Here is a 21,996-nt window from a genome sequence, read left to right on the forward strand (position 1 = left end):
GAAGTCAACCCATTATGCCTTCCTCTGATCTAATTGGCCAAGTATTGAATTTACTAATAACTTTGGTATTTTTCGAGGTTTATAGAATCCCAAGGTTACGTGAATCTGATATAGTGAGCAAATGTTTTATTGACTATAGTGTCAGTGACCCATAATACTGAATCTTTTCCCAATCGTCTTTGATATTTGGTCACATTTTAAGGTATTGTATATCTGAACTTATTTAGTAAATTACTGACTGATCAATGCCAGCTACTTCTCAGTTTAATGTACATAAATTTGACTGTTAATCGATGCAAATCATTTAAAAATCAACGTATTCAAATGCTATTTTGATTCATTTTCGGTGTTAAATAAATCATCATCTATAGTCATCGCGTTCGTGCTTGTGTCAACAGATTTATAGTTTTCCTGCTCTAGTACCAGGATATTACGAAAAGATAATAGGGACCAAATAAATACCCTATAGTTTCTGTGAATGATCTAACCTTGAAAATAAAGGTTCTTCCTAATTTCTGCCTTCTGTTTACTTTCGCAGTCAATGAATCAAGGATAGTGGGAGTTTAGTGATTCGTTAAGAAATCAGTATCGTAAACTTTCTGTGTACTAGACTTAACAATAACTATCAATATGAGGTAAATAAACCCTGACGAAACTCATACAATTTTCTAAGGTTAACTCTGACAACACCATAGTTATAGACATTAGCATTGAATTACGCAAGCCATATATTACTGTGATACAAAGCGCTATGGATATGAGTCTGTGAAATAGAATGAAGCAAATTGTATAGGTCACATAAGGTTGAGGATCTCAACCAAAATCCTCAGCAAACTAAAAGGAACTAGTTCAAAGGGATCACAGACCACAAATTCGTGCACAGCTGAATTTTTAGTAATTCACCAATTCAAGTCTGTGTTCAGATCTGACATATCTAACTCTTCATTTTATCATGGTCTGAATCTGCATTTAATTTTTCATACTTTATGATAAGTCGTTATTAGCATTCGTCTGTTGTTTATTTTTAACCTTGTTTATATCCACCAAGTGAACAATAAAACCTTATTCTTCTCATCTGTAAACAACTTTTACCTAAATACGCTTCACTAATTGTCTGACCATTATGGGACTACTTTTTGATAATTTAATTTCTTGAACATTCCTTCAACAGTATAGGTAGAGATGGATAGCGGCTAGCATTGAAATCCAGGACGCGCGTCAACACGTCAACACCCCTCTATCTTAAAATGGCCTAACTATATTAAATAACTACGAATATATGATTACAGAATCTTAATAAATATAATTTTTGAAAAAGAAGCTTTATTTGCTGAAACGTATTTTTTTTAATGACGAAACAGGTTTCTTCTGTTGTTGGAGTGAATTTCTTTAGTTACATATATATGTTATGGATGAGTAACAAGCAATATAGAACATGGGTAAAACAGAACATCATACGGATGTCCTACAGAAGTCCACAGTAAAAAACCCACTGAATTGTAATGAGTGGAAATTTATCTGAGTTTGCATATTGAAAGACATAATCAACAAAATTCTAGCAATACCGAAATTAGTAGGACACAAGTTTAGAGAACTTCAAAATTATCCAGTAATGTACAATTCATTATTTAATTTCTTTGAGAAGGAAACTGAGAACTGTAAACTTAACGAGGGATCACTTTTTAAAAAAATCTAACAATTAATTTTAATTTATATTCTAAAACAGAAATTATTCTTGCATCGAATATCAGTTAGATTTGATAGCATAACTTCAAAATAAAACAGTACAAATATCAAATATATTCCAATATTCATTCGTTACCAAATGTTATTAAGTTCCCTTGTTCAACATTAATCGAATTCAACAGAAAATCCAAAATAATCAAATTACTCTAACTGAAAATCATTCACCTAACCAGTTGGGACTAAACTATCACTGTTACCAATGCCACATGTGTCCTTAATTCAAACAAAGAAATAAAAATGAGGTTAATATTTGAAGTTGCTTCTAGAAAATGAAGATAAATAAAGGTCGAATGGACTAAGTAGAAGAGAGGCAGGGGTGGGATATCAGTATTCGCTAGTTATACAATTGATCAATACTCACTAGTTAAACAGAAGTATTGATTAATAAAGGGAATAACTGACCTCTTTGCGTTTTGTGATAAAAATCAATAAAACGGATTGACCCACGTACTTTGTTGTGAATAGCAACTTACTATTTAGTAAAATTTTGATTAAATTTCATACTATATTTCTAATTTATTAACAATTCATGGTGTACAGTTATAATTGAAAAGGTATACCGCAGGAGAGAACAAACCAGCTTCCGGCTGAGGGGGAAATTAAGAAAAGACGTTGGAAGTGGATGGACACATATTAAGGAAATCATCAGACTTTGTCACGAGGCAAGCCCCAACTTGGAATCCTTAAGGGATAAGGGAAAGAGGAAGACCAAGTAATACATTGCGTCAGGAATGGGAAGCAGACATGAAAAGAATGAATAGTGACTGTAAACAACTGGAACGGATTGTCCAGAGTAGTTGGCTGGAGAATGCTGGTGGGCGTCCTATTCTTCTCCATGAGGGTTAACAGGTGTAAATATACATATATGTATGTAGGCAAAAGAAAAAATAAACATTCTTCAAGTAAAGAAACAGGTTGTACCTATATCTAATCTACCATGATAAATGCTAATCTCTAATTCTACCACTTAAGAAGATTAAAGTTAGATCTTTCTTCATAGTACTTATTCAACTCAATGCTTCTTATTCTTTTCATGTAACTACCTTAATAGATTATCATTTAATCAGATTGTTTAGTGTTATTGTTATGATTTGTGGTGACCTGTCAAATATCACGTGATTTATTCGCCAATCAGAATACGGCTTATACGATCTCAGCACTGTGCCAAACCAGTGACGTGTTGACGTGTACGAGCAGACTAGAGTTCTTATTGGACCTTCACGTCTGGCCCTGCTTATTGAGCTCAGAACCCAATATCAACTCCCACTGCATGAGCCATATATTTCAAACATATTTCAAACCAGACCACATCATACAATAATATAAAAAATAACAATTGCGCAGGAACAAATCAAAAAGTGGCTGTGATTGTGAGAGACTGTAATTAATACACTGGGTGTAAATTAAGAATAGTAAGTCGTATAATAATAAGCAAAGATGGATAGTGGCTAGCAGTGGAATTCAGGACGCGCGTTTCGTCCTGTCTGGGACTCGTCAGCTAAATGTACCTTCATCTCAGAGTTTATGTTCATTCTGGGACTCGGACTCAGCACCGTTCGCTTCAAACGTCATCGCGTTGTCCACTTAGCTACTGAGTCCTGATAGCCATTTGCTTGTGCAATGGGGTGAAGTTTAATTCACTTGGTGTTGTTTTACTTGAATCTTCCCATTGATGTTTTAGGACTGAAATTGATCAGTTTCATCACTGATATAGATATACATAATCTAGTTACTCATTAGTTGTAAAATAAGAATATATGTATAACATTAGTCCACTAATAGGTTTCAGAAGTTATGTATAATTTAATCTACGCTAGGATATAACAGTTATGTACACACTTCCACCTACTAACTTAAAAAGAAAAATGACAACGATTTCAGTAGTAATTTTTGTGGTTAGTTCAGCTAATCACAAGCTTCTGACAAATGTGCTCTTCTCTGAGCGATTTATAAACACATTTATTTTCACAAATAACTCACAAATGATTCGACTAGAACATTATAAATCCATAGAAACAATTCACATACACTTCTTTGAGATTGTCAAATCACTAAACTATCTGTCATATTGTAGTGATTATTGCGTTTATTTGACAAGTGTTTTCTGGATGTTTGAGAAAAGTTTCATTCCAATTGTTGTTCAAATTCATGTAGTGTGTATGCAGTTAGTTACTCGATTGAAATACTGATATCGAATTCACTATTTGAACTCATATGAAGGTATTGATAAAACTCATCTGATCACCAACTTTATTCTACATGTTGACATGTAGAACATCGGACACAAAGCCAAAGTACAAATGATGTGTTGAACTCGATCACATAATAGGATTTAAATCAGTGTTTAAGTAGTATGGGGAACAATGAACACGTAGTTATCCACTTGAACCAATCTTTTTTTCTGAAAGATGTCGTATGTTATTGGTGATCACAAGAAAAGTGAGTAATGAGTGGTGTAATCTTAACAATAGTGTAATGCAATCAGAATGAGAGTGAACATTTGAGAATACAATCGTTCATTCTGATGAATGGAACATTTGATTTCTACACCATTAGTCCAGTTGAATCATCTGTACAGAACCATTAACCAGATCACATCATCAAAAATCAATAATCCATAACAATGTAAATATTTACATTACTTGTCCACAATCTGCTTAAAATCCATGTAGTCATCATAATTATCAATGTTTAATATGAACATAGATCTCGTACTTTCTTACAATTTAGATTATTATACAATTAAATATGCATATACAATTGAATATAGTGGGAAACTCGCAACTTTAGTGGTTTGTGTTCATAACCCATTTGTGTTCTGTTACAATAAATTGTGTTCATCATAAATGTGTCGATCGATGACAAAGTTTACAAAGAATACAAAAAAGTTAATCACATGTTACTCGCATATTTATGGAAAGTTTCCGTTTTGTTTAAATTATTACTAGTATTAGCACTAGGCTTCTGAACCAGGTTATTCGCAATATATGTGTTGAACATGTTAAACCCTTGAATACAATATATTAGAAAGAAATAAACATCGTAATTTATGACCAACCTCATAAATAAACCTCACAAACTGTTTTGACGTATTATTCGTTCAGCTGACTTTGAATGTAGTTTCATTCGTATTAATTATTTCATCATAGTAAACCAGTGTTATCAGTTAGTAACAGAGATGAAAAAACCAATCATGAAGATCAGTCGCAAAGGAAGAAATGGTTAGAGTACTTTGACGTGTTCTTGAGTACGGCAGCCACACCGAACCCACTCGGACCATCAGTATAACAGTGGTTTCTGCGGAAGTGAACCTCAACGTTCATAAGGGAAAAAATCAAGTTCCTGAAATACAACACACTGATGGCCAAGCTCTAGGAGAGATGTAAATCTTAACTTACCTTGGCAGCATCATTTATAAAAATGGGGGGTCTGAAGGAGATATGAAAGCAGATATTGTCAGATCGAAGGCGACATTACGAAAATTAAAGAATATCTGGAACCCGAAGCAACTGTTAGCCAACACCAAAACCAGAGTCTTCAGCACAAATGTTAAAACAGTTGTATTGTACGGAGCTGAAAAGTGAAGAAATACTACAATCATCATCAAAAGACTACAGACAATTGTAAAGAGCTATCTACGGAAGATATTTCAGACTCATTAGCCAGAGACCATCAGCAAAATTCTGCCATGGCAGAGGACAAACCAGTCAGTGTTTGAGGAGAAGATTGGGGAAATACACTGTAATCCTTGAGAAAAAGTATTGGTTTTCAATTTAAAAATATGCTAATTAGTACAATGTAGAATTATTAAAAGCTGTTGTTCATTTTACCATTTATTAGTATTCCATATACGCAGTAAAACACTTTCTCTACGATTCGAATGTGACTTGCTCACGTATACATTTAAAAATGATAACACTGAACGTATGAATCCAAACATAATTCGTTCACTGGTGTTAGCAAATATGATACTTAAATCTAAAACATCTTAATAATTCCACGACACGCACAATAGAACTGGTCACATAATATAATATTTTATAAACTTGGATCTCAGTAATTTAGGTACTCACCCTCTACTTAATGGGTAAATGTTTTACATTTTACTTGGAGTATCATGGTTCAAACAGTAGAAAACTAATCGTATTAACTACTGAACAGCTTGATTCATAGGCATTTTACAAACCATTGTTAAGTTACTCAATTACATTTTTGTGTTCTATATTCTGTTTCATTTTCAGAGGAACCTTTACGTATCATACTTGTTTGATGAAGTAGTATTTATAATGTATTCTTCAAATAAACGCTTTTGAATGCGAACACTGAATAATATTACTTCCAAAATTGAAAGGTACGTATTACTAAAAATTAAGAGAAAATGTTCGTCATTTGTAGATCATTCGATATTCCCTACTGTGAGTAAATGATAGAAAAAAATTTAAACACCGATTTTAAAGTAAATACACTGACGACTTTTACATTACACCTTAAACTTAAAACTTTGAGACAAGGATTTATCTGTTGGGTTACAGAAATTATCTTTTTAATCATCGTAAACCATCTCACTAGATAATAAATGAGTGTTCACTAGCTTCAAGTCGGGAAGTTAATCCAGTTACGGGTGAGACAGTAATTCCCCGATCAAACTGTATGTATGTTTCCATAAAATATGAATTGATTGAACCATTTCATTCCGACTTGGTAGTTGAGATCAGAAGATCTAGAGTTGGCACTAAATACCACAAAGTGAGATGAGAGGATCATTTAATACCCCCCTCCCAGTTTTCTATGGTTCACCAACTGAAATCATCTGATGATGATAGTTTTCTTTAATTTAAATTCTTTACAACGAATTTACGAACAATTCTGTTTTTAGAATACCTCTCGCCATCATTTCTGAACTTTATATTTTTATAACCACCAACATTTCTTGTAGGGTGTGTTACAAAGATATCTTTCCCTGATTGAATATCTTAGTTCAGATTGTTTTTCTTGGTTTACCCTACATGTAAGTACTTTCATAGACTAATTAATTTTTAGAAATCAATTATGTCAGTAAACGTGGTAAACTTAGATTTTGGAGTAGTTCATACTAACTTGTAGTTGATAATTACAACAAACTCCTCAAGAAAACAGTTCTCTTTATGTAATGAAACTGTCTGGTCTATCTTTGAAAATACAACTTGATGGCATTAATTCATGTTCATAATCGAAATGTTTGGATATAATTTTATGATGAATTATAAATATTTAAGTAATATTAATTAATTTTAGAGACTAAAAGTAAAACTCATAACTGATTCGAGGATGAGAGCTGACCCCAAATTCAGTTGTTTAGCGTATTTGGTTGTCAACAATGTATCTCCCTACTATTGTTAGTTAACGATGAAAATATTATTAGACTGAGAAAAAAACATTTCACCTAATTTATTATTTTAATGAATGAACATTCGAAATATGCTAGGGTTGAATCTATCACGAGTTCACTCAATCTGCAAACGAGAAACAAGACTCGGTGACCAAAGACCAGTAAGCTAGCTATTGATACGTCCCAGTCCCGAACCGATAGCATTTAAGATATTTCCCAGCGCGAAATACGACGTGAAGGAGACAAGAGTGCCGTTGGAGCGAAAACAAAGGAATTCAAATTTTCTAAGTAAAATTACAAAATTAGGTCCTTTCCAAAGTGCGTTCTGGGGATCTAACATCCTCAACAAAATACCTAAATGATAGTTAACATTTAGACAAAAATTTCACTAAATTTTATTTCACTCACAATTCAAGGTCATGTGGATCGATAAAACACCAAAGTTTAATGTAATGAAATTATGTTTTTCTTTATTTAACACTAAGAATATCAAAAGTTAATGCACATAATTCACCCTAAAATAAAAATGTCACATGAATACAGTATGACTCTCCTACATGTTTATGTTAAACGGTTTAATAAAACCTTAGTTTATTGTCATATATCATAAGTATTATTTATAATTGTATTTGTATAAAACAGACTGAAAACGATCTATTTGTCTTGGAAGTCATAACAGCTATGATAGGTTGACGTATTCAACAATAGTGGATATTCGTTGATTACAAGTATTTAACCACACAAATAGTCGAGGTATAATTCGTGTATAATGGAATTATCAGGTGGGTAATGTCAAAATTAGATATGGATTTTAAGACAAAGATCTCAAATCGGTTGGTGAGATAGTGAATCCTCATTCACTTCGATTATCATGATTACTAATATTACTCAACGTCCACCTCCTTCGACCAACGACGATGACTGGTGTAAGAGTAGATTAGAAGAAAGCCAAGAGAGGTCAAATAAAGACATGGCATCATTTGATGCAGTGGCTGAGTTGAGTGTTTCTGTTGAGATGTCCATATCGGGTGTACAACCAGACAACATATCCACCGAGTTATCAGACACTTCCATTCATAGTTGTAAAGGAGTGTGACAGAAATAATACTCAGCCCTATTCTATCACACTTGGTCGATATCAGTCATGTAGTAAACAGAACCAAATCATTTACATTAATTGATCGTATACATACTACGTTAATTTATGGAGTTCGATATCGCCATGTGTATGCAGTGGGGACTGTGGGAACTCGAGTTAACAACCCGAATCTTTTTATTTCCAAGAACCCTGTAACAACCTTGTCTCACAATACAAAAGTAGCCTTTATGAACGAATTTTAGTTTTTTCGGACTTCTAGTCATTTTCTTATGATTTTTTGAACGATTCTATTGACTTTTGTGGACCTTATTGTAATGTTCTGTAGTTGATTGAGTTAGCATAGAGAAACGCTTTAGTTAGAGAAATATAAACAAAAACATGAATGTGAAAATTTTATAGAAAGAAGAATTAAAAGACATCATCCATAACTAAATATTATTGAGGACATAGTTTGAAAAATAAAAGTGGTTTGTTAACGATTTGTTTTTATCAAAATCTTATTGGATATAATACAACAGCAATTAATCAGTAACATAGAACTTTTTATAAAACAGGATCATTTTAAAATAATAGCATAGTTGTGGTATCTCACGTGGTAGTAGATTGAATTTCTGGTTTTTCACGACTTAGTGTATGTTGCTTCTCCAGAGAATATTATCTAGATCCACTCACTGGGATAGTACATATACATTATTACTTTATTATTATGCTCAATCTACCCAATCTTCAATTTACTTAGAATTGTCAAGTATCATTTCGAGTTCCCAAGAACATATTGGAATAAGTTAGCTTTAAAAGAACAGATCTTCTGATTAACCGGGTCGGTTTAGTTCTTAATTTGTTTATGGATGTATGCTACTGAGAGTCATAAACTAAGTAGAAACAGCTGCCCATTTTCCTTTGATTGTCAGTGTTTCTCCAATTAATGTCAGTTCGAAGCGAAATTTATCATTAAGACGTATGAAAATCTATTAAAAAAACTGGCTGACGTAATGACTGTTCAGTTGATATTATCTTTCAATGAAATATATGTATAATTTACCTGAAATCAACTTGAAAACCATATGTTTAGTACACCAGTACAGAAAGATTTATTCGTGCATACATTTATACATGGTAGTATTTATTTGTGGTATGCATATTCAAATGACAGACAGAATAAACGTAGTTTATGCAAATTCCCTGTACGATTTTACGTAATTAACATAATTGTTATTTGAGACATTTTAAATAACAAATTCAGTGTATAATAATTGTGTTTGAAAAAGACACTATTATAAATGTTTGTACTCGGCGATATGCGTACTGTTTAGAAGCTATGCTAATTAGTTAGTGAAATATAAAATATTTCACCTAATCTATTCTTCACTATTGGTTTATTTCATTTGAATACGTTTAAAGTATAACAAATAAAGTTATTTACATTCACTTAGTATTGTTTGTTTGAATCTTCCCATTGATGTTTAGGACTGCAAGTGGATAATGAGATGGTGTTTGCAACGAACAGTACTGGATTCGAGTCCCAGAGTGAACATCAACTCTGAGATGTAGGTACATCCATCTGATGTGTCCCAAGTAGGACGAAACGCCCGTCCTGGATTCCACTGCTAGCCACTATCCATCTTTACTTATAAGTTATTTAAGGTTACATTTCAGTATTCGTTGTTTGTGGGTATTGGAAACAATCCTACTTGATAATTTTCTCTTTTTTTAAAAAAAAACTAGAATGAACCTACGGAATCTTAAAGTATCTTCTATTCATTTTGTAGTTTATAAAATATAGTTGATTTAAATAATTTTTCTTTCTTAATAAACAAAATCCAATCACATTTGACTGGTATTCTATTAAAGAATGCAAAACAACAACATTATATATAAATAATAATGAGCAGGGAAAATAATACAATACCTGGATAGATACACGTTTTTAAAATAATATTATATTATCTATTAATTAACGCGGCAAACTGACTGTTTTTATACAATAAACAATATGATATATATCTTATCTAAAATATTGTTATACATAAATATTTCTGTATTGTAATATATAGTTTACTGATGGAATTCATGAGTCAATTGAAGCTAGACCACCATGGAAAACCTGGAAGCACTGGACGGCTGTTTCTTACTAGTATGGAACTCCTCAGCAGTGCGCATCCACGGTCCCGCACCCCACGAGATCCGAACCCAGGACCTATCAGTCTCGCGTCAAGCGCCTAACCAACTAGACCACTGAGCGGGCATCCAACGGTGTTAATGTCTAACTTCAACCAATCCACGAAGTTGCACCACCGTACACCATTGTCTTCAGTGAGTTGATTTCTCACAACATACCTGGTTGAACTCCACTGGTAACGGCTTCTCACTAGAACTCCAGGAGTATCTCTTGAAGTCAGTCACTAGAGAGCAAATGATTATTATTAGAAGGGGTTTTGTAGAGATTTTAGAAATTTCACTGATTGAGTCGTGGATGCACACTGCTGAGGAGTCCAATACTAGGATCAAAACGGTCGTCCAGTGCTTCCAGGTTTTCCATGGTGGTCTAGCTTCAATTGACCTATGATTTCAATCAGTGAAATTTCTAAAATCTCCACAAAACCCCTTCTGATATATAGTTTAGTAAACTTATTCAACTTTTTTCTATGACCGTTTAAATGAGTGTCGTTTTCATTAAAGTACTTGATGATGAATAAGATATTGATTTATTAGGTTGAAGTAAATGATAATATTAATGTTATTGGGTAATGATGGAGATACCTTTACTGATAGATTTGGATTTGTAAAAAAAACTTGTAAGATTTGTTTTTGATCCTATGGTTTATTTAACAGAATCAGTACTTATGTGAAGTTTATGGTGATACTATTAATTGTATATTGAAAATGTTTAAGGATAATCAGTTTAAAGTCATTTATTTATAATTTCCGTTATTAAAACAGGTATTCTTTTTGTAAGAATTAGTAATAATCCTGATAACTATTTCATGTGAATAGACTCTTGAACTTCTGAGTTTTACTTTTATTATTTTTCTTAAATTCAAAACGTTAAAGACAGGGATTTTATCATATTCATATAATAGAAATTGAATAAGTCAAATATATACATCGCAAAGGTCGTGACTGAATGAATTAAACCATTGGTTATAAATTATCGAGATGCATTAGATTTCAGATGATATCATTAAATATTGAGGTTAACAGGTTATAATGGATGATCTTTCGTTGTGAAAAATTGATGTGTATCACTGACTCCAGTTCAAACACTAGGGAGAAAGAATCTACTTTTGAGAATTTATGTATATGCAGTGCTGAAAAACCCTAATATTTACTTTTAAATCGCTTGCATCACATCCATAACACTGTATTTTTCTAATTCAATCAGATGCTTATATGTATATATGATGTTAATTTTCTCTTTCCTTTATTACATTGTTTACTCGAACCTTCACCTAACTGACCTTCATTAGTCTTCATATAAAATGTCCTGACAAGTACATGTGTGATCAGATTGTTCGAAACGTATGGAGCAAATACACCACATTTTTCAGATCAACTCCTCTTTCTCATTCCTCTATCGAAAGAAAAGTTAGTATGATTGTTGTTCAAAATTGAAATTGAGAAAACACTAGAAATATAGTTAGAATACGCCAGAAATATTGGTGCCCTTATATATATATATATATATATATATATATATATATATATATATATATACCAGTTGTATATCAGTTATTTTAATCTATTCATTATGGTTGATCACTTCTTAGGTTTTTCCACTGTATTTAATTTAACTGGATCATTTTATTATTGATCGTAGCAAAAATCACGTCTGTAAAATTGTATTGATTGATGTTTGGTAAAGAATATGTATGTTTATAAAATAAAATCGATTCAATTAATAACACATGTAATTTTCAGAGTTGAAACTATCTATAAAAAACCTCATACACAAATATGGTTGATTGTTTGAAGATTATTTTCATTGAGAATTATTATCGTTTATAAAACCGGTTAATATCAAAAAGCACTGAATAACGTTTTTGTTCGGTGGTGTATGAATTTCAATACAAAAACACAAAACAAGTTCGATAACTTTCAGTCAGTGATTTAGAAACTGGAGGTTATACGTTCGAACTACTGTTAGTCGACGATTTATCCAAACTAATTTGCAGTATCATTAGTGGATAAGTGCCTTAATGCCGACTTGATTGATATTGGCTTTTTATCAAAACTTTAAGAAATTCAACTGAGATCATGAACCGATTGATGTTAGACCACCATTGAAAACCTGGAAGCACTGAACGGCTGTTTCGTCCTATTGTGGGACTCGTCAGCAGTGGGCATCACGATCCCGCTTGCGGGATCCGGACCCAGGGCCTGCGGTCTCGCGCTCGAACACTTAACCTACTGGACCATTGAGCAGGCATCCAATGGTGTTAATGTCTAACCTCAACCAATTCACGAAATTACGCGACCATCTTCCAATGTACTGAGGTAGATACCTATCTCTACCCGACGCGGATTAGTTCCACTGGTCATGACTCCTCACTAGAACTCCGAGAATTCCCTTACAAAGCTAGTCAATAGTGAGCCCACGGTAATTATCAGTATGGGGTTGTCAAGACTGTTAAGTTTTTAATTGAGATTCATTTGAAAAACAGTCACTTATTAGCTCATAATTATTCCTTAATCAGGTTAATTTTGAATACTTTATAATATCCATGTTAATTTTTATCACGAGATGAATTATATCATTCACATTAAAGGATATGAGGAGATTGGATTCGATTCCATATGAGATCTCAGGTACGAAATTCGCAGGAATCTGAAATCAAAATGTATAAAATGTCAAGAGCTTCCTGGTTCCCATTAGTGACACTTTCAAATAAAGGTTTGATATAATGAACAAAATGAATGACTTACAAAAATGATTTTCTCCAGTCGCTTATGATAACTAGTCATGTTCATTTACCCGTTAACATTTTGTATATCATCATATTATTTTACTAGAAAAAATGCCTACTCTGTTGGGCAATTGTTTTGTCTTCTGATATCAGTTCAATCAGGGGTTAAGTCAATGAATCTGTCCGTATAGCATCGTTACATATTATTTGTTGATCAACACTAGATTTATTCCTTTTAACAATTACAACCCTTGTTCACTTACCATACCCCTATTCATAACAGAATTATTATTTAAATTGCCACAAAACTATACAGGGAAGTATTTCCAAGGAACTATATAGGGCTCTTGATTTGTTTTAAAATGTTAGTGGATCAATGACTTTTGTGCAACTTAAGTTTTGAATATATATATATATATATATATATATATATATATATCACTGTATCTATGATGAACTGGATTGATTAATTTGACTGTCAGTATTTAAGTACACTTTGAACATGCATTCAAAAAGATATGGTTACCGATCTTCCTGTGCCTTGGTGACCTAAGTTTTAGAAACGTCTCATGACCTTCATTCTTTCTTCCTATCTGAATTCATGTCAACTAGTCAGTTTTTTAAATATTTTGTAAACAATGAAATTAAAATTCCACTGCTAAAAATTATGTTTCACGTTGCTTTCAGTTTTCTCTTCTAGAATATTCATACATTTAATCAATAAATAGATAACCACCCGAACAATCATTTTATTAATCTTTATCTACCTGCAAAGTCAAATTTTAATCAAGACTATCCTGATATATGGATGTTTGGTTTTTGACTAATCCCATCGTTTCTATGTTGTAAACAACTGGGAAGGGTCCATTAAATAAATAAATTCATATTATTCTGTAATGATTTTTGTTTTGGCTTCATTAAAATGATCAAAATTCTTTGAAGAGTGAAGCATATATTTGAAAAAATAGAGGTCGATAAAAATAAAAGAACAAAGGATATGGAAAATAATAATATTTAAAATCATTTGCTATATCCAATTCTGACAAGGAAAAAAGTTGTTACAAGGTTCTTGCAAATACAAAGAGTCAGGTTGTTAACTCGAGTTCCCACAGTCCCCACTGCATACACATGGCGATATCGAACTCCATAAATTAACGTAGTATGTATACGATCAATTAATGTAAATGATTTGGTTCTGTTTACTACATGACTGATATCGACCAAGTGTGATAGAATAGGGCTGAGTATTATTTCTGTCACACTCCTTTACAACTATGAATGGAAGTGTCTGATAACTCGGTGGATATGTTGTCTGGTTGTACACCCGATATGGACATCTCAACAGAAACACTCAACTCAGCCACTGCATCAAATGATGCCATGTCTTTATTTGACCTCTCTTGGCTTTCTTCTAATCTACTCTTACACCAGTCATCGTCGTTGGTCGAAGGAGGTGGACGTTGAGTAATATTAGTAATCATGATAATCGAAGTGAATGAGGATTCACTATCTCACCAACCGATTTGAGATCTTTGTCTTAAAATCCATATCTAATTTTGACATTACCCACCTGATAATTCCATTATACACGAATTATACCTCGACTATTTGTGTGGTTAAATACTTGTAATCAACGAATATCCACTATTGTTGAATACGTCAACCTATCATAGCTGTTATGACTTCCAAGAAAATTGAAGTACAACCTGAGGTTGATCGTAAATTAATTGATTCAACTTATTAGTAACGTGTAGTGTACTTCATAAATTCCTAATTTTCACATCTGGAATCATTTTTTTCAAATCGTCAGTTTTATTTGTTAAACATATTAGAGGGACGTTAAAAAATTCTGTGTACATATTCGTAATATGTGAATATTTTAGTATTAAACCCGAAACTGCTAAACGTGATAATAGTAACGATTTTTGAAAAGTAGTTGAAATATTTGGTCGTATTAAGTGCAAATTTGCAAGTGTATGTCTGACAATAAAATTTGTATGTCGATTATACTGCTGAATGCGAATAAGGTCAACTGTATCAATTGACATTTAGCTACACCAATGCTTATATTCGATGTTATAAATAAAAGCCTACATTTATCTAGCGAAACAATGTAAAGAACATTGAAATATTCCTGTTAAATTTTACGTGTACTATTGTTAGTCAGTTCAATGTTCATTAGATGAAATCGACACCGAAAAAACTCCATAAAAATGTACTACCAATGTGTGAGCTATAATCACATTATCATTATTATTGTGAAATGACTATATAGCTTATTCACTAGAGCTTGAATGGAATCCATTAGTGTTAGTTCAGTTGACCTTGCTCATAGAAATAATATTGTTGTACCAGCGAACTGATCTTAATACCTAATTTCCAACTTATGGTACAGTAAATCAACGTTAATGATTATTTTATTTATTTATTTGAACACATAAATTTTGGTACAAAGGAGCACCGAATACAAATGAGCCACACAAGTCACTTGATTTGTATGTGGGCTATGATACTGCTCGGGTGCCCGAACCGAAGCAGGTGGTTTTGTTAGGTGGCCATACCCCGAGCCTTTAACCTAAAGGTCTAATCCACAAGGCAGTGGGGCAGCGTCAGGAGGTGCAGTCCCATGGTAGCCGGTAACGAACGATTGGTTAATGCGCCATTTGTTCACTCGGGATACTGAAGTCCATGTGCATCATTGGTTTGGAATCAGGGTTTTCCGACTTCCCTAGGTAAACTCTCCGTATCCACCAACTCGGTTAAAGCGCTGAACATTCACATTTCTTCCTCTCAAGTTCGTAAACAACGCCCCTGGCGCGAGAAGGCAGTGAGTAGAACTTGATAACTTAAACTTATTCGCATTAATTTTCAGTAAAACTTTAAGGTTAAAAAACCTTTTCATCAGTATTGACTGAATTTTTTCACAGAGGAAAGGAGTTCGCAGGCATCGATAAATAGTATAATGATTAGTTCATTTAATTCACAGTTAACATAATGCCATATGCTAAGATAATTGATATTGGCTATCGAAGGATACTGACACAAATTAGCCTCAGCGTAGATAATAAAGATTTGGTAGTTGTAAAGCTAAAAGTTTTCTTACGCATTCGTGCTTCAAGAGCACACGGGCTAGTAAATTTCTTACAGAAATGATACGAAATGTATCAGTTGGACCTGCTAAATTCATGCTAAACACAATGATGGCGGAACTGTCGTTTAAAAAAACGGAAAAGGTATATGGGATGAGATTAACAAAAAAAAACTTGATGCAATTTGTAACGAACTGAGAAGAAGGATTTGAATCAAATTGTGCACGACCCTAAAAAGGGCCTTCACTCGGTCTTTTAACATTTCCGATTGTCATGACCAACGGCATCATTATTATTCCGTTTTCGCGCCGCACATTGAATAATAGAATCCATGGAATTGTGGTTGTGAGTATTAGGCACAAAACGAATGAAGCATTGCAATGCAGCGATAAAAATCCATGTACTTCTACCAGCAGTTTCATTTGACGGCTGAGCAAGGTCGCATATGTTACACAGTCTGTTATCGTGGGCATCTTCGCCAGTGTCGTTGTCTCGGTCATTGAATTCTTCTGAGATTATTGAAATAATATCATCTTCTTCATTACTTAATGTGGCATCCAAATCCACAATCGTTCGGTAGCTGGGACTTCTCGTCTGCTGAATTACTGGCTTTGTTACATCCATGGAAGTGGAAGCTTCTATCTGAAGCTCAGGTGCTCAGGATAACACCATGACATTGGAGGCATCGTTCTGTAAATCGATTGATGCGCGAAGTCATAAACAACACTATACTGTTCTTCAGGCATACGCCTAACTAGGGAATACAATGTTTTTTGATGCTTGGCTATCTTAGCTGAACAGGGAAGCAACTGTCAATAACCACACTGATGAGGTAGCTATCCGGTAGTAACCGTCTCTCGCTAATTACTTCAGTATTCGCTTATGTATTAGTGTGTGTGCAGTAGGCCAAAACATGACGACATGGTAATCCGTTTTCAGTAGAAAAAACTACACGAACAACCGACGGGATTTTAGGAGATCGGTTCAGTGCCTGTACTGTCAGCAGCCGTGAACGAGTTTACTGACGTTAAGACTACAGTTACAGGAATGCTCAAATGACGCTTCAATAGTTGACATATAGCAGGTGTACATCTTTCTTGAAGACGACGTATTTGGGGTTCCCAACCGATAATTGTTTTGTTGCGACATTCAGCTGTATATTTTTAAACTCGTGCTTCTATCCAATATCCAATCCGAAGAAGCACGGCGTTTATCTAGTGAGTTTGTGCACCTTCAAAATTCGATGCGTTGTCTCAACGAAGTTAGTATTATTTCGTTCAAGGAGTGTCGCAGCCGATCCAAAAGCATTTGAGCACTTGTGTTTATTATGCAACAACTGATCTCTTATATATAGGTAAAAAGTCCCGTCTGATACTTCAATGAATGAAAGAACCGAATTCATTAAAATATGCTGTACTGTGATGTATGCTATCGATGTAGACAGATATAAGTAGTATGTGTCATCAAGCGAAATTGAAATACCTAGCAGTAGAAGGTTAAGAAGATGAAAAAAGAGAACGAGAACAAAGAATGATTAGTATGAAAACGAAAGAACAATGAAGTCTGAGATGATTGACTGATATTTGCAAATGGAACAGTCACGTTTAAGACAATTGATTGACATTTCGCAAATTAATTATTTACTGTATGGTTCTCAGATTTTAGTATGTTTTGTAATTTTATGTTCAAATTCATTCGACTGTCCCCGCTTGTGTTCTCATTCACTACAATACTGTTGTGTTTGAATAACTACTCGGTAATTTGTCGTTAAAACTGTCTGTTCTTTATGTGTTAACATATGACTGTTGTTTAATTCTTTTCCAGGTAGACAACTGAAATACAATCACTATAAACTGATGATTTATGCTTTTTAGATTACTTATAAGTAATATAAGGATGTACTCCAAATATTGGATAATAGCTTGTGTTATTTTTTTGGTTGAAAGGATTTCTAAATTTTAATTATTCATATTTGAAAGATGACATATCATTCAGGCTGTGTCTTGAATGAATAGAATTGTTAAGTCGTAATACAGATTTCAAAGATGAAATTCGTTCAGTTGAGGAAAACAATGAAATAAACAATGAATATTTGCAAACACTGAACTAATTGTAGTCCTATGGTTAGTTACCCATCAAAACCATAGTCAACTAGGAAGTACTTACTACAGGTTCTTGGATAAAAAGAAAATTAGATGTACTAAAAACCGCTAAACTAAAAAGGCATTCAATTAATGATCAACCTTTCAAGCTTTTGGGGTGTAGTGGAAATGCTTCTACTACAGATTTCAATTAATGAAGCTACATGGCCTAAAGATAGTGCTATTGGATATTTTTTTGTTTTTCTGGAGCAACTAGAACAGCCCATTTAATTAAAATGTAAATGAAAAGGGCTTTTACTATATAGGAATTCTCAATTACAGACTGGTGCTGTCTTCTGGTATTTCGAGACTCAGTGAAAAATAAAATACTGGATCAAACATATTTAGTGTCTTTTTTATAAGTCTGAATTCATCCCGACTGCCTATTAGTCCACATAGTCATATCAAATATACGTATTTGTCATCAAAAGATGTCACAAAGAATTAAACATTTTAAATTGGCTACTACATTTTGAAAATGTAAAAATCAACCGACATGAATTTAATTTGTAGTGGATATGATTATCTAGTTGTTGATGCTTCGACTAAAATCTAATCAATCTTAGTTGGCATATATTCATGTTATATGAATTGACTTGGCGAAAATATTATGTTGCAAATCCACATTGAACAGACGGAATGTAGTTAGCAGTGGAGTCCAGGACACACGTTTCATCCTATATGGGACTCATCAACTGGATGCACTTGCGTCCGAGTTCGTGTTTTCTTCGGGATTTAAACCCAGTACCATTTGCGTCGAGTAAACATCAGCTCTAGGAAGACTGATTTAAAACATCGAAATCTGGGTATGAACAGACAACATAAGTAACCTGTTTCAGTAACCTTCTTCAATAAATAAATTTTATAAAACGTTGAAAATAAATCAAACTACTGATTGATACTGAACAGTATAATAGTGTAGACAAAATGAATTCAGTAAATGGCTAAAGGAGTTACAGGTAATAAAACAAATTCACAAGAAATTAATTTATTGCTGAAAACTTTTAAAAGCATGTAAAGATTTATGGTTTGAAATGATAGAAATGATATCCATTAATGTTTCAACTTTAATTTTGAAAGGATAATTCAATTTAGTAAACTAATATTTATAATTCAGAAATTTAAGTTAAAAACTAAGACTAAATCTTTGTTTTAACAAAAATGCAGTTCAGACTATCCAATGCGATTACAAACAATTTTTTTATAGATTGGAGCTAAGTACAAATGAAGTGAGTTGTTTAGTTTAACGTTCATAATTGATTAGTTTGTGAAACCTAGTGTTCATAATTTGATTGGTATCCATTATTTTAAGGAATTATCATTAATTAAATAACGTGAACTGTGGAGTGATTAAAAACCAGATAATATTGGACAACATTTCTGTTCTTGTTCGAAGATTACTCTACGTGCACATGAATTCGTATGTGGTTGATCTCAAAACCTGTCTCTCTCTTCCAGCAAATTATCACTGATCCATTGATTCGGAATTTCATAGTCCATACTTTGAACTTCATATAAAATAAACTGACAAATTGACCGAAACTTCACAAATTACCATGAATTGTTATTACTGTTCACTAACTACATCATAAGTCTGACTATGATATTTGGAAACTTTAAAAATCTTAAAGTAAATATTGTGAGGGCATAAATCTAAAGAAATATGTACGAATGAATAACTTTACTATCTAAACATAACAGATTGTAAAATATTTAAAACATTTTTCTGGTTAATCACTGAATTTAATCAATAGGCAGGAAGTTATAAAACTCAATTGAAGAATAGAGTTGCAGACGCATTTCATCTAGTTAATTCACGCTGGGATTCGAGGAAGTGATAACAATTTACGAATATAATTTGCACGTTAGTAAATCTTTATCCTTTTCTTAAATTCTGTCACAAGCAGTAAATTCTTAACAGAAGAACAACCAGTAAACATGATATTTTCCACTATATCTTTTTATGTACCATCAATAGTGATGCTACATTCGTCCATTTATCATGGTAGTCCAATACTCCTATATTTCACACAGAAATTTTAGAATATTCAGTTGATATTATTAACTAAATTACTTCTTATTCGTTATGAAATCAGTGAATAATCCTGATACAAGTGGTAGTAATGGTAGTAGTTAGAAGTGACAACAGCTGCTACAGTTGACTTATATGATTATGAGTCAATTAATCACATCTATAAAAAGAAAAACTCGATGAAATTCATGAGTGCGAAAATTCTACCGTATGTTCGTCATCCGTATTTGATGCATACGTAAACATACTTCTTAGTAATAATCAGTAGTTTATGGTGCTTGTATGTAAAAAAAAATGCCTTTTAGTTACAAAGACTTGTTATGGTTTACACGTGAATCCACAAATTTATTTTGTGAATTTTTTAAAGGTTACTAATATTTTATAAGACTAGTAAGTAGATACTGGCAAGATTACAATAAGAAATCTTATGTATAAGCATGATCGAATCTGTTATAATCTCTATGAATGTAGAGTTGAATGGTTGAAACAATTTATACATGAGTTCAGTACAAAAATAATTATCAGTATAAGATTGTCAAAATCTCCTAGCTCCATTGAAATCCAGTGCTTCCAGGTTTTCCATGGTGGTCTAGCTTCAACTGACTCATGGTCTTAACCATTGAAAAGAGAGATTGTTAATTATTTCTAGTTATTGAGAATAATGGCCTAAGAGAAATTAACACATCGGAGTGTAAATAAAACAACTTGAGAGGTGGTAGAAAAAAATCAGAACTAATGGTTTATTATTTGTCCTTGATACGATGAACAAGAACTAGGCCTAGTAGTCTGACCTTAATTGACTGGAAAGTGGACAATTGACAAAGCAATTTGCCCCAATCGCTTATAACATTTTATCATGTTCATTACGTATTAATATTTCGAGTATGAGTGTCACTTTATCACACAATAAACCAGTACTTTTATGATATCTATCGTAAAAGCTAGTCGGAGGGGTGGGAAGCGTAGGATATGAGTCATATTCAGCGGACTGAAGACAGACTTGGAAATATCGAGCTTGCAAATAGTAAGTCACACATCCTCATTTATTATTTAGCGGTAAAATCGAGGATTTGCATAAAACCAGTTAATTTTATCTCATGAGCATATATTGCAACAAAATTAGTTCTTAAATATTTCCGTAGTTTTCTATTTAACTTTAATGTTGAACAGATTCAAACAAAACTTCGATTCCATTTTAAAATCTATGTATAAATAGACTTAGTTTAGATGTTGAAATACTAAGTTCCAAGAGAGTGAGTATTTATTTTACAATCTTGGGATTTCTGTCGTTACCTGTTTTGCTGTAGACTAAATATACGACTCAGTTAGAACCGTTTTTGAATAACAGTGTTCAGTTTGGCATTAAAAAGTCTATTATCCAAGACTTAAATCCGTCTGATAACTTAATCTAGGCATCGATAAAATGAGTTTGAAGTCCTTGTTATCATACAATCAGAACTACATTTTATGTTAAAAACATGAGGGTAAATTTGTCGAATCTCGTTTATTTCGTGAAAATCTCTCATAATTTCATTTAGTCAGGGACTTTTGGATCACTAGTAATTACTTTATAGTTTTAATTGATAGAACTATGACCTTAAGACAATAAAAGCCAGT

This window comes from Schistosoma haematobium, chromosome 4 (assembly GCF_000699445.3).
Source record: "Schistosoma haematobium chromosome 4, whole genome shotgun sequence".
Classification (NCBI taxonomy): domain Eukaryota; kingdom Metazoa; phylum Platyhelminthes; class Trematoda; order Strigeidida; family Schistosomatidae; genus Schistosoma; species Schistosoma haematobium.